This window comes from Elephantulus edwardii, unplaced genomic scaffold, assembly GCF_000299155.1.
Source record: "Elephantulus edwardii isolate Elephantulus edwardi_28Jun2011 unplaced genomic scaffold, EleEdw1.0 scaffold00017, whole genome shotgun sequence".
Classification (NCBI taxonomy): Eukaryota; Metazoa; Chordata; class Mammalia; order Macroscelidea; family Macroscelididae; genus Elephantulus; species Elephantulus edwardii.
Window position 1 is genome coordinate 19707587 of NW_006399767.1, and position 13629 is coordinate 19721215.

At 38.1% G+C, this 13629-nt stretch overlaps 1 protein-coding gene across 1 annotated transcript in view; it reads left to right on the forward strand.

Annotated features, from left to right (window-relative positions):
- Nucleotides 1-13629, forward strand: part of KIF6 (kinesin family member 6) — a 738393-nt gene that overhangs the window by 506150 nt on the left and 218614 nt on the right. The gene's annotated exons all lie outside the window — the stretch shown is intronic.

Here is a 13629-nt window from a genome sequence, read left to right on the forward strand (position 1 = left end):
TTTGTATTTCCATACTTGAAAACTCAACCTCCTTTGCCTTTTCTGTTATCTAAATGTGTTCTGTTGTACACAGGGTTTTCAGAGGCCTGCTATTTCAGATGTGGATGGCCAATCCTTCTTCCTAGTCTGTCTGGAGGACCACCTGGCCAACTAAATGGAAGAGATTTATTTGTTGTCATTCCAAAAGAAGATGACCTGACAGAGTGTGGGAAGTATCAAACAATATAATTAATAGCACAAGCAAGCAATATTCTGCTGATAATTATCCAAAAACAACTGGAGAAGCATGTCAACAGAGAACTGCCAGATTTGCAGGCTGGGTTTAGAAGAGTCTGTGGTACTAGAGATATTATAGTTAATGTTAGATGGATCTTGGATGAAAACAGAGAGTACCAGAAGAACGTCTATCTATGCTTCATTGACTTTGCAAAGGTGTCTGACTGTGTGGATCACAACAAGCTGTGGCTGACTCTGAGAAGAATGGGAATCTCAGAACCCTTGATTGTGCTAATGGGAAACCTATACTTGGACCAGGAGGTAGTTGTCAGAACAGAGCAAGGAGACAATGCATGGTTCAAAATTGAGAAGAGAGTATGCCAGGGATGTATCCTATTTCCATACCTTTTCAATCTATATTCAGAACAGATTATCTGGGAGGCTGGGTGTATGAGGAGGAATGTGGCATCAGGATTGGAGGAAGATTCATCAATAATCTGCATTATGCCGATGACACAACCCTGCTTGCTAAAACTGAGGAGGACCTGAAGTACTTCCTGTATAAGATCAAGGACTGCAGCCTTCAATATGGATTAAAGCTCAATAGCAAGAAAACAAAGATACTCACCACTGGGCCAATTGGTAGCATCATGATAGATGGTGAAGAGATTGAGATTGTTAACTGCTTTAGTTTGCTTGGCTCCACAGTCAACACTCTTGGTACCAGCAGCCAGGAAATCAAAAGACTAATAGCACTGGGAAGTTAGTTGTCAGGGTCCGCTTCTAAGTCCTGAAAAGCAACGGCATCAGACTGGAGACTAAGGTGCACCTGATCCAGGCCATAGTTTTTGAAATTTCTTGCTATACATCAGAGAGCTAGACAATGACTAGGGATGATAGAAAGAGAATCAATGCCTTTGAGCTGTGGTGCTAGAGAAAAGTGTTGAATATATCATGGACTGCCAAGAAAACAAATAGGTTTGTCCTAGAGAGGATAAAACCAGTCTGCTCCTTGGAGGCAAGGATTCTGAGGCTTTGTCTGATATACTTTGGGCATGTTACAAGCAGGGACCTTGGAGAGGGACATCATGCTTGGAAAGGTGAAGGGATGAGAAAGGAAGAGAGACTACTGATGAGATGAATTGATACAGTGACTAGAGTGATGAGGGTACATGTGTTGGAGACAGTAAAGTTGACACAGGATAGAGCAAGTTTCAGGGCTGTTGTACATAGGGTTGCTATGAGTCACAAGCAACTCGATGGCATATAACAAATATATAATTTTTAAATTTTGTTTTCTACTGGACAGTGCTAGTCTAGAGTAAGAGAAAGACGAAGGTGAAGAGTATTGGGATAATTTTGAGGTTAGCCTACCAATAGGGGCATTCTGTCTCATATTGCCTGTCATCTGTTGATAAAAAAAAATACTTCTTCTCCTCTCCGTTTATGTTAACTAGTGCAGAGTTATTGTTGTCATTAAGTGCCATCAGTTCAGTTCTGACTCATAGTGACCATATATGCAACTGAACAAAATGCTGCCTGCTCCTGTACCATCCTTACATTCATTTCAATGTTTGACTTTAATATTGTTCCAGACTCTAAAAACCAGAGCATTGAGGGTCTTATTTTTTTTAACTGACTCTCTTATTTAACAAACATGATGTCCTTCTAGAAGTACTGATTCCTCCCTAAAGCAGATCTGAAGTGCAGTAAACAAAGTCTTGCCATTCTCCCATCTAAGAAGTACTCTCTGTACTTCTTCCAAGGCTTCTTCTTCCAAGACTGTTGTTTCTCTGCAGGTAGACTGCAGTATACTTAATAGTCCTCAACAATACTATTGTTCAGGGGCATTAATTTTTTTCACCAGTCATCCTGATTTATTGGCCAGCTTTTGCATGCTGTGAGGTGAATGAAAGTCCTCAAAATGACAACTTGCTTTTTAACACTTTGCAGAGTCTTTTGAAATGCAAGACATCATGTGATTTCTTAATTGCTTCTTTCCTGAGTGTTGATTATGGATCTAATAAAATGAAATCCGTGGCAATGTCAGTATGTTTTCCATTTATCATGATGTTGCTTATTGGTCCAATTGTGAATATTTTTTGTTTTCCTGAGAATAAGGTGTAATGTATACTGGAAAGCTTTGAGTTTGATCTTAGTGAGTTCTTCAAGTAGTTTTTCAATGAGTGAGTGCAATTTAATGTCCTAGAATTCCTACTCTTTGCAATGTTATCTATCCAGCATGTGTCATTATCCATGCAGTCACATGCATTTACATAGTCTTTCACACATAGGTTAACATCTTTCTGCTATTCTTTGCTTTCAGCCAAGGTCTATCTGACATCAGCAGTGATTTCTCTGGCTTCATGTCCTCTCCCAAGTCTGGTTTACACTTCCAGCCATTCCTTCATGTACTACAATTACTTTTTAATTCTTTTCAGCTAATTTTACTTGCACATAATGGTAATGAAATTTAAATTATAAAATAATAAAAATTATGATTTTACAATTTTGCATTCATTAAATCGCCTTTCTTTGGAATGAGCACATATATGAACTCTTTCTAGTCAGATGGCTGTCTTCAAATTTTTTGGCAGTGGCAAGTGATTATCTCCAGCTCTCAATCCATTTGTTCAAACATTTCAGTTCTGTTCCATCAATTCCTGGAGCTTGTTTTTGAGCCTGTATTTTTAATGAAGCTTGGACTTTTACCTTCAATGTTATCTTCTGCTGAAAAGTTTGAATGTTGGCTAATTCTATTTGGTATAACTATGTATTCTTTCCACTTTCTTTTTTCTTTTTTTTATAAGTAAACTAATATAAAATAAAAAGATATTTTTCTTTAAAAAATGTAAAATTCTTGTCCATTCTTTTTTAAAATTATTTTTTACTTTTATTGTGATTTTAACAAGTTTAGAGAAAAGTTAGGTTTTCATTCATTCATTGTTCCTTCCTGCTTCATTCAATATTTTTCCAAAAGAATCTTACAATATGGAAACTTGAGGCTTGAAGTTGTTGTTTTTCTTTGTTGTAACATAGTGCTCACCAAATATTAATTATAAAATTACTGAAGTTGGCTGATGGATTGCCAGAGTGGACAGACCTCCAGGCCAGACAGACCAACAGGCTGGATGGACTTCCAGGGCAGACAGCTAGAGTTTGAGTGAGAGAAATCAGAAGCGACCATCAACACATGCCACGGAGCTGCCTGCTGATACTGGGCACACGCCAGAGAGCTACTTACTGACACTGGGCATGCACCAGGGACATACCTCCTGACTCCACACACATGCTGGGGACCCACCTCCTGATGCCACTTCCACCAAGAAGCTGCCTGCTGATGCTGGGCATGTGCTGGGGAGCTGCCTGATAACTCTGGGCACACACTGGGGAGATGCTTGCTGACACTGAGCTTGTGCTGGGGAGCAGACTACTGACACCAGGCTTCAGATAGCTGCTTCCTGATGCCAAGCCTACACAGGGGAGCTGCCTACTGATGCCAGGCATGCACAGGGAAATGGCTTGCTGGTGCCACGCACATGCTGCTGAAACACTCACTGGAGAGTGACACACAGAGGTGAGCAGGAAAGCTGAAATCTGAGTGAGTGTGAGTCCAAAACTCAAATCCCAACACTGCTGGCTTGTGCCCAGAACACTACTCCTGACGCAAACCAGGAACGATGATGGAATTTGGATGAGATACTTTGGGGAGGCGGGGGAGTGGTTACTGCTGTTTGGCAGGATCATGTGGGATCCCTTAAGTTCAATCAGAAGAGAGTGAAACAGCTGGAGCTCATTCTTGGAAGGAAAACCAAGGCTTCCTTGTTTTCTAGTCAGGTTGCCGTACTCTGCCTTGCATCCTCACATCCAGTCCATCAACTGCCTTTAGCCCAGAGAACCTTGTGTTACCCTAGCTGCAGCAGTTGTCTGAAAGAGGAGACTGCTTCCACAGGCCTTTTCTCTCCTGAATTGCGAAAAGCACAGGTAGGGTAGCTGCCAAACCCTCTTCAGGAGTGGTGACTTCAGATCAAGAACCTACTGTCACCTCAGACATGAAAAACTCAATCATAACAATGGCACATAGGAAGCAGGCTATTACACCCCCTACAGAAGCCCAAAGCAAGATGTAATCCCCCAAAAGTGACACAGTATCAATGGATTTCCTGAAGCCAGAAAGTCTGATGAAACGTTCTGACACAGAATGTAAAAGAACAATGATTGAATATTTTCAATGGGTTAAAGACAAACTTGAAGAATAACAGGACACTGCAAGCAAAAACCAGGAGGAGCTTAGAAATACAATCCAAACAATGCAGATAAAACAAATGAGGCATCAGATGCTCTGCAGAAACAAGAAACCACATCCAAAATTTGAGGACCAATGTTTCAGATGCTGTCAACATGATGGAAGCTCACATGAACAGGGTTAAAGAGATGGAACACAGAACCAGCAGATAGAAGATAGAATTTTTACCACTGATCTGCTAGGGGGAAAAAAGAGAATAAAAAAGGAAGGAAAAGGAAGAAAACCTAAGAATAATGTGGGACACCATCATGACAAATAACATGTGCATCATCGGAATCCCAGAACAGGAAGAAGCAAATAAAGTCACCAAACAAAATTGTGGAAGAATTACTAGAAGAAAATTTCCCAGGCATAATGAAGAATGAGAGAATATATATTCAAGAAGCTGAGAAAACACCATATAGAATAGACCCCTAAAGAAAAACACCAAAACATATCATAGACAAATTTGCCAGAACCAAATATAAGGAGAGAATTCTGGAAGTAACAAAGGAGAAACAGAGGGTAAGTCATCTTTAAAGGAGAGCAGACAAGATTAAGTGTCAATTTCTCAGCAGAATCCATGTGAGCTAGAAGACAATGGAATGGCATATCAAACACTCAAAGAACACAACCAAGAATACTGTGCCTAGCAAAATTGTCCATCAAATATGAAGGAGAGATCAAGATATTCCCAGAAAAACAGAACCTAAAGGAGTGCATAGAAACAAGACCAGCATTGCAAGAAACACAGAGGATGTCCTCACAGAGGTGCCACAAATAGAAGGATGGACCAAAGTAATAAGCAACAACATAAAAAAAGGCAACAAAATAAGAACAATAAACTTTGCCTCTAAATAATCACAAGAATGTAAATGATTTAAATGCACCACTAAAGAGAAAAAAGTAGCAATTGAATTAAAAAAATATCCATCAATTTGCTATCTACAAGAGACACACATGAAAAATGAAGATAAAGAAAGACTAAAAAGAAAAGGGTGGGGGGAAAAATATATCAAGCAAATGACAACCAGAAAAAAAGAAGGAGTGGCAATATCAATTTCCAATAAAATACATTTCAATGCAAAAACCATCATAAAAGATAAGGAAGGTCATTACATAATGATTAAGGGGTCAAGAGAACAAGAAGATATAACAATGATAAATATCAATGCACCAAATGAAAGACCTGCAAAACATATAAAACAAACATTAAAAAACTGAAAGAAGAAATAGATGGCACTATTATAGAAGTTGGAAACTTCAATATATGACTGTCAAGAAGAGATAGATCTACCAGAAGGAAACTCAACAAAGATGCTGAAGAAATAAACCACACCATAAACCAGCTCAACTTCATAGATATTTATTTATAGATTAATGAACCAAAAAAAGCACAATATACCTTCTTCTCTAATGTGCATGGAACATTCTCCAGAATAGCTCACATCTTAGGACACAAGGCAAGCATCAGTAAATTAAAAAACATAGAAATAATACAAAACATCTTCTCAGATCATAATACTACAAAAATAGAAATTAATAACAAGAGGATAAAGGAGTAAAATTCATACATTTAGAAGCTGAACAACACCTTGCTTGAACTTGAATAGCTACTAGAAGAAATAAAAAATGAAACTTAAAAGTTTCTTGAATCAAATGACAATGAAAACATCACTAAACAAAACCTCTGGGAAACAGCCAAAGCAGTAATCAGAGGTAAATTTATAGAAATAAGCAAACACATCAAAAGGCAAGAAAAAATGACCATTAACTCTCTAATCCAGCATCTCCAACAAATTGAAAAAGAACAGCAAGAAAACCTGACACCCTCTAAAAAAACTAAAATTATAAAACTTAGAGTAAAAATAAATGAAATAGAAAACCAAAAAATAGTTACAACCTTCAACAAATCTACGAGTTGGTTCTTTAAAAAGGTCAATAAAATGGACAAACCACTAGCAAAACTAACAAGAGAAAAAAAAAAAGACATAAATAATTCAAATAAGAAATGGATCAGACAACATCACAACAGAACCAACTAAAATAAAAAGGCTAACATTGGAGTACTATGAAAAACTATACTCAAACAAATATGAAAACCAAGAGGAAATGGACAAATACTTAGAAATTCACAACCTACCTAAACTGACACCAGCTGAAATTGAACATCTGAACAGAACATTTACAAAAGAAGAAATTGAAAACGTAATAAAACAACTTCCAGGGCCAGGGGGGCAGCCCCGGAAAAAGATGGAATTCTCCCAGACTCATTCTATGAAGCAAGCATATCTTTGATACCAAAGCCAGGAAAGGACACCACCAAAATAGAAAACTATAGGCCAATATCTCTTACGAACATAGATGCAAAAATCCTGAATAAAATGCTGGCAAATAGAATCCAATGATACTTCAAAGAAATAATTCACCATGACCAAGTTGGATTCATAAAAGGTATGCAAGGATGGTTCAACATAAGAAAAACAATCACTGTAATTCATCATATTAACAAACCAAAGAACAAGAACCACATGATCATATCGATTGATGCAGAAAAGGCCCTTGACAAAAACCAACACCCTTTCCTGACTAAAATACTCAACAAAATAGAATTAGAGGGGAATTTCTTTAACATAGTAAAAATTATTTATGCAAACCTGAGAGCCAACATTGTTCTCAATGGAGAGAGGTTAAAGGCTTTCCCTTTAAGAACAGGAACTAGGCAAAGATGCCCACTGTCACCTCTCTTATTCAATATTGGAAGTCTTAGTGATAGCAATAAGACAAAAGAAGGAAATAAGAGGTATCCAGATTGGCAAAGAGGAGGTAAAATTATCTCTCTATGCAGATGATATAATAGTATACTTAGGAAACTCTAAAGACTCAGGAAGAAAACTATTGGACATAGTTGACAAATTCAGCAAAGTGGCAAGACACAAGATCAACATACAAAAATCAGTTGGATTTCTCTACAATGACAAACAGAATGCAGAGCTGGAGCTACAAAAAACAATACCCTTCGCAATAGCTAATCACAAGTTTAAGTACTTGGAAATAAATCTAATCATAAGCACAAAGGATCTATTCAAAGAAAATTACCAAACATTACTACAAGAAACAAAAAGAAACCTTGAGAAGTAGAAGAATATCCCTTGCTCATGGATGATGTTGTTGTTGTTGTTATGTGCTGTCGAGTCGTCTGCGACTCATAGTGACCTTATGTACAACAGTCCTAAACTGTGCCCTATCCTGTACCAATCTCACCATCTCTGACACACCTACCCCCATTACCCCAGTCACTGAATCAATCCATCTCATTGAGGGTCTTTGTCTCCTGTGCTGTCCATCCACCCTCCCAAGCATGATGTCCCTCTCCAAAGACTGTGAAAATGGGAATACTACCAAACGCAATTTACACATTCAATGCAATCCCAACACAAATACCAATCCCATTCTTCAATGAGATGGAAAAGGCAATTTCTAGTTTCATTTGGAATGTAAAGAAGCCCCAGATAAGCAAAGCACTCCTCAAAAAGAGAAAAAAAAGGTAGGATGCACCTCACTCCCTGATTTTCTGCCACGGTGGTCAAGACAGCGTGGTACTGGTACAATGATGGACACATAGATCAATGCAATAGAATTGAGAACATGGAAATCAGCCCATCCACCTACAGTCAACTGATTTTTGACAAGGAGATGAAATCAGTTAAGTGGGGAAACAGAAGCCTTTTTAACAAATGGTGTTTGGTGTTAGCAAAATTGGAAAACTGTCCGCAGAAAACTCAAGCAAAATCCACACCTCACTCCATACACAAAAACCAACTCAAGGTGGATCATGGACCTAGGATTAAAACCAAGGACTATAAACTTCATTAAAGAAAAGCTTGGGAGAACTTAGAAGTCCTAATGCACTGCATAAACAGTCTTCCAAGCATCCTGGAAAATCTACAACTAGGAAAGGATAAAATAGATGAATGGGACCTTCTAAGAATCAAATCCCTATCCACATCGGAAAACTTCTCCAACATGGTAAAAAGGGAAGCCACAAACTAGGAAAAAGGATTTGGTAATGGCATGTCTTATAAAGGACTTATATCCAGAATTTATAAAATACTTGAACACCACAACAAGATGAAGGTAAACAACCCAATTGAAAAATGAACACAAGATATGGACACTTCACCAAAGAAGACATTCACATGGCACACAAACACACAGAGAAATGTCCAAAATCCCTAGCTCTAAGAGAGATGAACTCAAAACAACTATGAGATATCATCTCATCCCAGTAAGAATAAAAAACAAAATGCTGGTGAGGTTGTGGAGAAACTGGAACCCTTATTCACTGTGGATGGGAGTGTAAAATAGGGCAACCACTATGGAAGGCAGTATGGCGCTTTCTTAAAAAGCTGGAAATAGAAATATCATTTGACCTAGAAATTCCACTACTGGGAATATACCCTAAAGAAACTATAACTGCCACCCAAGCAGATATATGAGCACCATGTTTATTTCTGCTTTGTTCACAATAGCCAAGAGTTGGAGGCAACCCAAGGGCCCATCAACAAATGAATGGATAGAAAAGTTGTGGTATATCCACAAAATGAAACACATGCTGCATTGAAAAACAAAGAAATCATTAAATATTTTACAAAATGGGTGATCCTGGAGGACATTATGCTGAATGAAATATCTCAGTCACAAAAGGGCAAATACTGCATAGTGCCACTATTGTAAAATGGGACTGACATCGGGGTTGGGAGGAACTTAAGAAAAGAGGGGATAAATAATGTATACCACATTGAAACAGATGAGGGAGAGAGCTATTTAAAAGGAATATAGAATTAGGTATTATTTTCATGATAAGATACCAGAAATAGAAATGCATAGTAAAGTGGACTGTGGACTTAGGGGGCAGGAGGTGATTGTGTAACAATGAAAGAGTTCTTTTTTTCTTTTCAAAGAGAAAAATGAACTCATTGGGAAGGGTGGTCAGGGAGGAAAATGTGCAATAATGAATGAAGAGGAGGAAGTTAAATAGAAAGAATATGCTGTAAAAAATTATATATGTTACACTTTTTAAAAAAGGAAAAAAAATTGAAGTTGCTGCTATTGCTAATAAGTCATTACTAACAGTTGAGAAGAGTTTTGTTTTAAAGTCCTAAATAAAACCTAATTGAGCTTTAAGTAAATCCTAACTTACAGTTTACATCATCCACATTTTTTTTACATTTTTTAACATAAATCTTAGTGATTTTATCAAGCATATTTGCTGACTTTCATAGAGAAAACATTTGTTGTATATTGAAATAAGTATGAAGGAGTATAAGAATTAAAAAAAGTTAATAATTCTTCCTGGAGGAGCCATGGGAGGTTTCCCAGACAAGGTAACATTAATGAAAATAGAAGAATTGGTTGAAGTCAGCCATGTAAAAAAGGGCATTACAAGGGAGCTCTGGTAGCCTAGTGGCAAGAAGCTGAGCTATAATCCTGAAGGCATGTGGTTCGAATCCACCAGATGCTCCAAAAGGAGGGTCAATCTCCTGTGCCATTCGGATCTGACTCAGTAGTACCTAACAAGAAAAAAAGGGTGGCATTACAAGCAGAGGAGCATTATAACAAAGGCATAAAAAGACAATAGTTTTAATGCTGGTAATTTTCTTTTTTGTAAAGGCTACATGGAATAGAAAATTGGGGAGGTTGTACACCAGGGATTTGTCCTATCTCCATACTTTTTCAGTCTATATGCAGAACAGATTATCCAGGAGGCTGGGCTCTATGAGAAGAAATGTGGCATCAAGATTGGAGGAAGACTAATCAATAATCTGTGTTATGCAAATGGCACAGCCCTGCTTGCTGAAACTGAGGAGAACCTGAAGCGCTTGCTGCATAAGATAAAGACTGCAGCCTTCAAAATGAATTAAAGCTCAATAGCAAGAAAACAAAGATTCTCACCACTGGGCCAATTGTCAGCATCATGATGGATGGTAAAGAGATTGAGATTGTTAACAGCTTTAGTTTGCTTGGCTCCATGGTCAACAATCTCAATACCAACAGCCAGGAAATCAAAAGATTAATTGCATAGGGTAAGTCAGCTGTTAAGGACCTTGTGAGTATACTGAAGAGCAATGACATCAAGCTGGAGACTAAGGTGCACCTCATCCAGGATATGGTCTTTGCAATCACTTGCTATGTATCAGAGAGCTGGACAGTGACTAAATATGATGGAAGAATAATTGATGCCTTTAAGCTGTGGTGTTAGAGAAGAGTATTGAATATACCATGGACTGCTAGGAGAACAAACAGGATTGTCCTGGAGAGGGTGAAACCAGGCTTCTCCTTGGAGGCAAGGATTCTGAAGCTTCTTCTGACATACTTTGGATAGGTTGCAAGGCAAGGCGGGGACTGGTCCCTGGAGAGGGACATCAGGCTTGAGAGCATGGAGGGACAGCACAGGAGAAGAAGTCCCTTGATAAGATAGATTCAGTAACTGAGGTAATGGGAATAGGTATATAAGTAACAATAAGATTAGCACAAGATAGAGCAGGGTTTAAGGCTGTTGTACATAGGGTCACTATGAGTCGCAGGCAACCTGATGGCACATAACAACAACAGTAGCATGGAATCAATGGCAAAATTTAGACCAGAATGGTGCTAAATAAGTAGAGCATTTCTCTAGTAAGACTATCTTCTCTACACTTCATGATGTTGCTTGCACTTTCCCCTGGACAGATTTGCTTGTTCTTGTTCTTGCTCTTATAGTAGTCCATGGAACATTCTGTACTATTCTCAAACACTACAATTCAAAGGCAATGATTTTTCTGTCATCCTTACCCATTGTCCAAATTTCTGATCCATAGGCAGCAATAGAAAATACTATGCCTTGAATGAGACACACCTTAGTCTTTAAAGTGACATCTTTATTCTTTAGCACTTCGAAGAGGTTCTTGACAGCAGATTTTCCCAATAGAACACGTATTTTGATTCCTTGACTGCTATTACCATGGATATTTGTAGAGTATCCAATTAACAAAAATCTTAGAACAGTTTAATTCAAATATCTCATGATTGTAAAATTATTGTTGTCCAATATATGACCAGATCTGTCTTTATTATATTATTCTTTTTCCCAGATTAATAAATAGTATTAATACTGCTATATACTAATATTACTTGCTTAAATACTCCCTCATATTTATCAATTAATTCATTTTTACTATTTCTCTTCTTCCTTTTGGATTGGACAGTCTTCCTCCTGAAGCATATTCGTTAGGAATTTCTTCAACTGGGATCATTTAGTAGTGAGCTTGCTTGTTGTTGTTGTTGTTATGTGCCATCAAGTCGCTTGCGACTCATTGTGACCCTATGTACAACAGCCCTGCTCTGTCCTGTGCCAATTGCACTCACTTAAATTTGTCTTCATTGCCCGCCCCCTACTTTTTGAATAGTAATAGAATACAAGGCTGGATATAGAATACTAGGTTGATAAACATTTGTTTCAAAGCCTTGAAGGTACTATTTCTTGCTATTTTGTTTCTATTGGTATTACTGGGAGGTCTGACTCAATCTTCTTGTCATATGTCATCTCCCCCTGACTACCTTTAAGATAGAGTCCCTGAGTGGCATAAATAAGCTCTTAGCAAAGGTAGGCAGTTAGAATCCACCAGAGGTTCTGCAGAAGAAAGACGTGGTAATCGACTTGCAGAAGGTCACAGTTGTAGAAACCTCAGGGAGCAAGTTCTATTCTGAATTGCATGGAGTCACTGTGACTAGAAATCAAATTAGTGGCAACTTGTTATCTTCCTAATGTTTTCTCTTTGGTGCTCTTTTCTGCTCAGGAATTTTGTGCTTCATAGCTAGTCTGTATGAAGTTGCACTGCTAAGTGAAAAACAGTTCCTCTCTGTTAATTCAAGCACCTCATAAGCTCCTCTGGGGGGGGGACAAAAGGGGAGGCATTCTCCTCCCATGAAGTTTATGGCCTTTGAAAGGTGCTGAAGGGTCAGCTATGAGTTGGCTCCAACTCAGTGAATTGAGTTGAAATATTAAAATTCGTGTGTTTATGATTTCTGGAAAATGCAAATCCATCCTCTATTTCAGTACCCTTCTTACTCTGTGTTTCATATTTCACAGTCACCTTCATACTTTTCATCTTTTTAAAATAAGTTTTTTAAGTCTTTGGCTCAATAACATGCCTAAAACTAGCACTTCCATTGCATTTTTCCATAACCTGAACTAATGCATCCTATTTTTGTTTTAAATTACTTTAAAATTTAGTTCCTTGTTTTGCAGCTGCTTTTGTAGCCTCAAAGCTCACTGCTTTAAGTCAGTTTGGATTACTAATAACCCTCTACCAGTTTTTCAAAGTTGTAAATAACAACAGGAGGGGACTTCCCATCTTTCTCCTCTGGGCCACTAGTAGATTTGAACTGCTGAGGATATGCAGCCTTTGGGTTTGCAGCTCAGCTTGCATGGGCTAAGCCACCAGAGCGCTATATTTAATATTAGAGTTTCCTGCTGCCTCAGAAGGGAGCTTTGGTGGCTTGGTTCACACAAACCAAAGTTAGAGTGTAAGGAGCTACATTGCCAATCCATAAGAACAAGTTCAAATCCAGCAGTTCCTTTGCAGGGACAGATGGGCATTCTCCTTCTGTGTCATTTCCTGCCTCTGAAAATCCACTGGAGGGTCAGCTATGAATCAGTTCCAACTTGATAGTACATAACAACAGCACAGCCTCAGGTGAAATGACACAGTGACTGTAACAATGGGCTCAAGAATATCAGAGATGATATGTGGATGGCACAAGATAGGGCAAAGTTCACATCTGTCGATCATAAGGTTGCTGTGAGTCATAGTCAACTTGATGGAACCTAACAACAACAATACGGCTTCAGAATTCAGGTGGAGAGTCTGTCTCTAAGTGGTGGACAAACTTAGCAGCAGTAAGTTCTTGAGGCCTAGTTGTAAGAAGCTGTGCTATGCTCCCAAAAGCACATACATGGTTCGAATTTACAAACTTGCTGGAGATTTTAAGTGAGTTACAGCTCAATAACACAACAACAACAACTATATCTATCTATCTATTTATAATATAATATATATGAAATATAAATTAACATTTTTCTAATT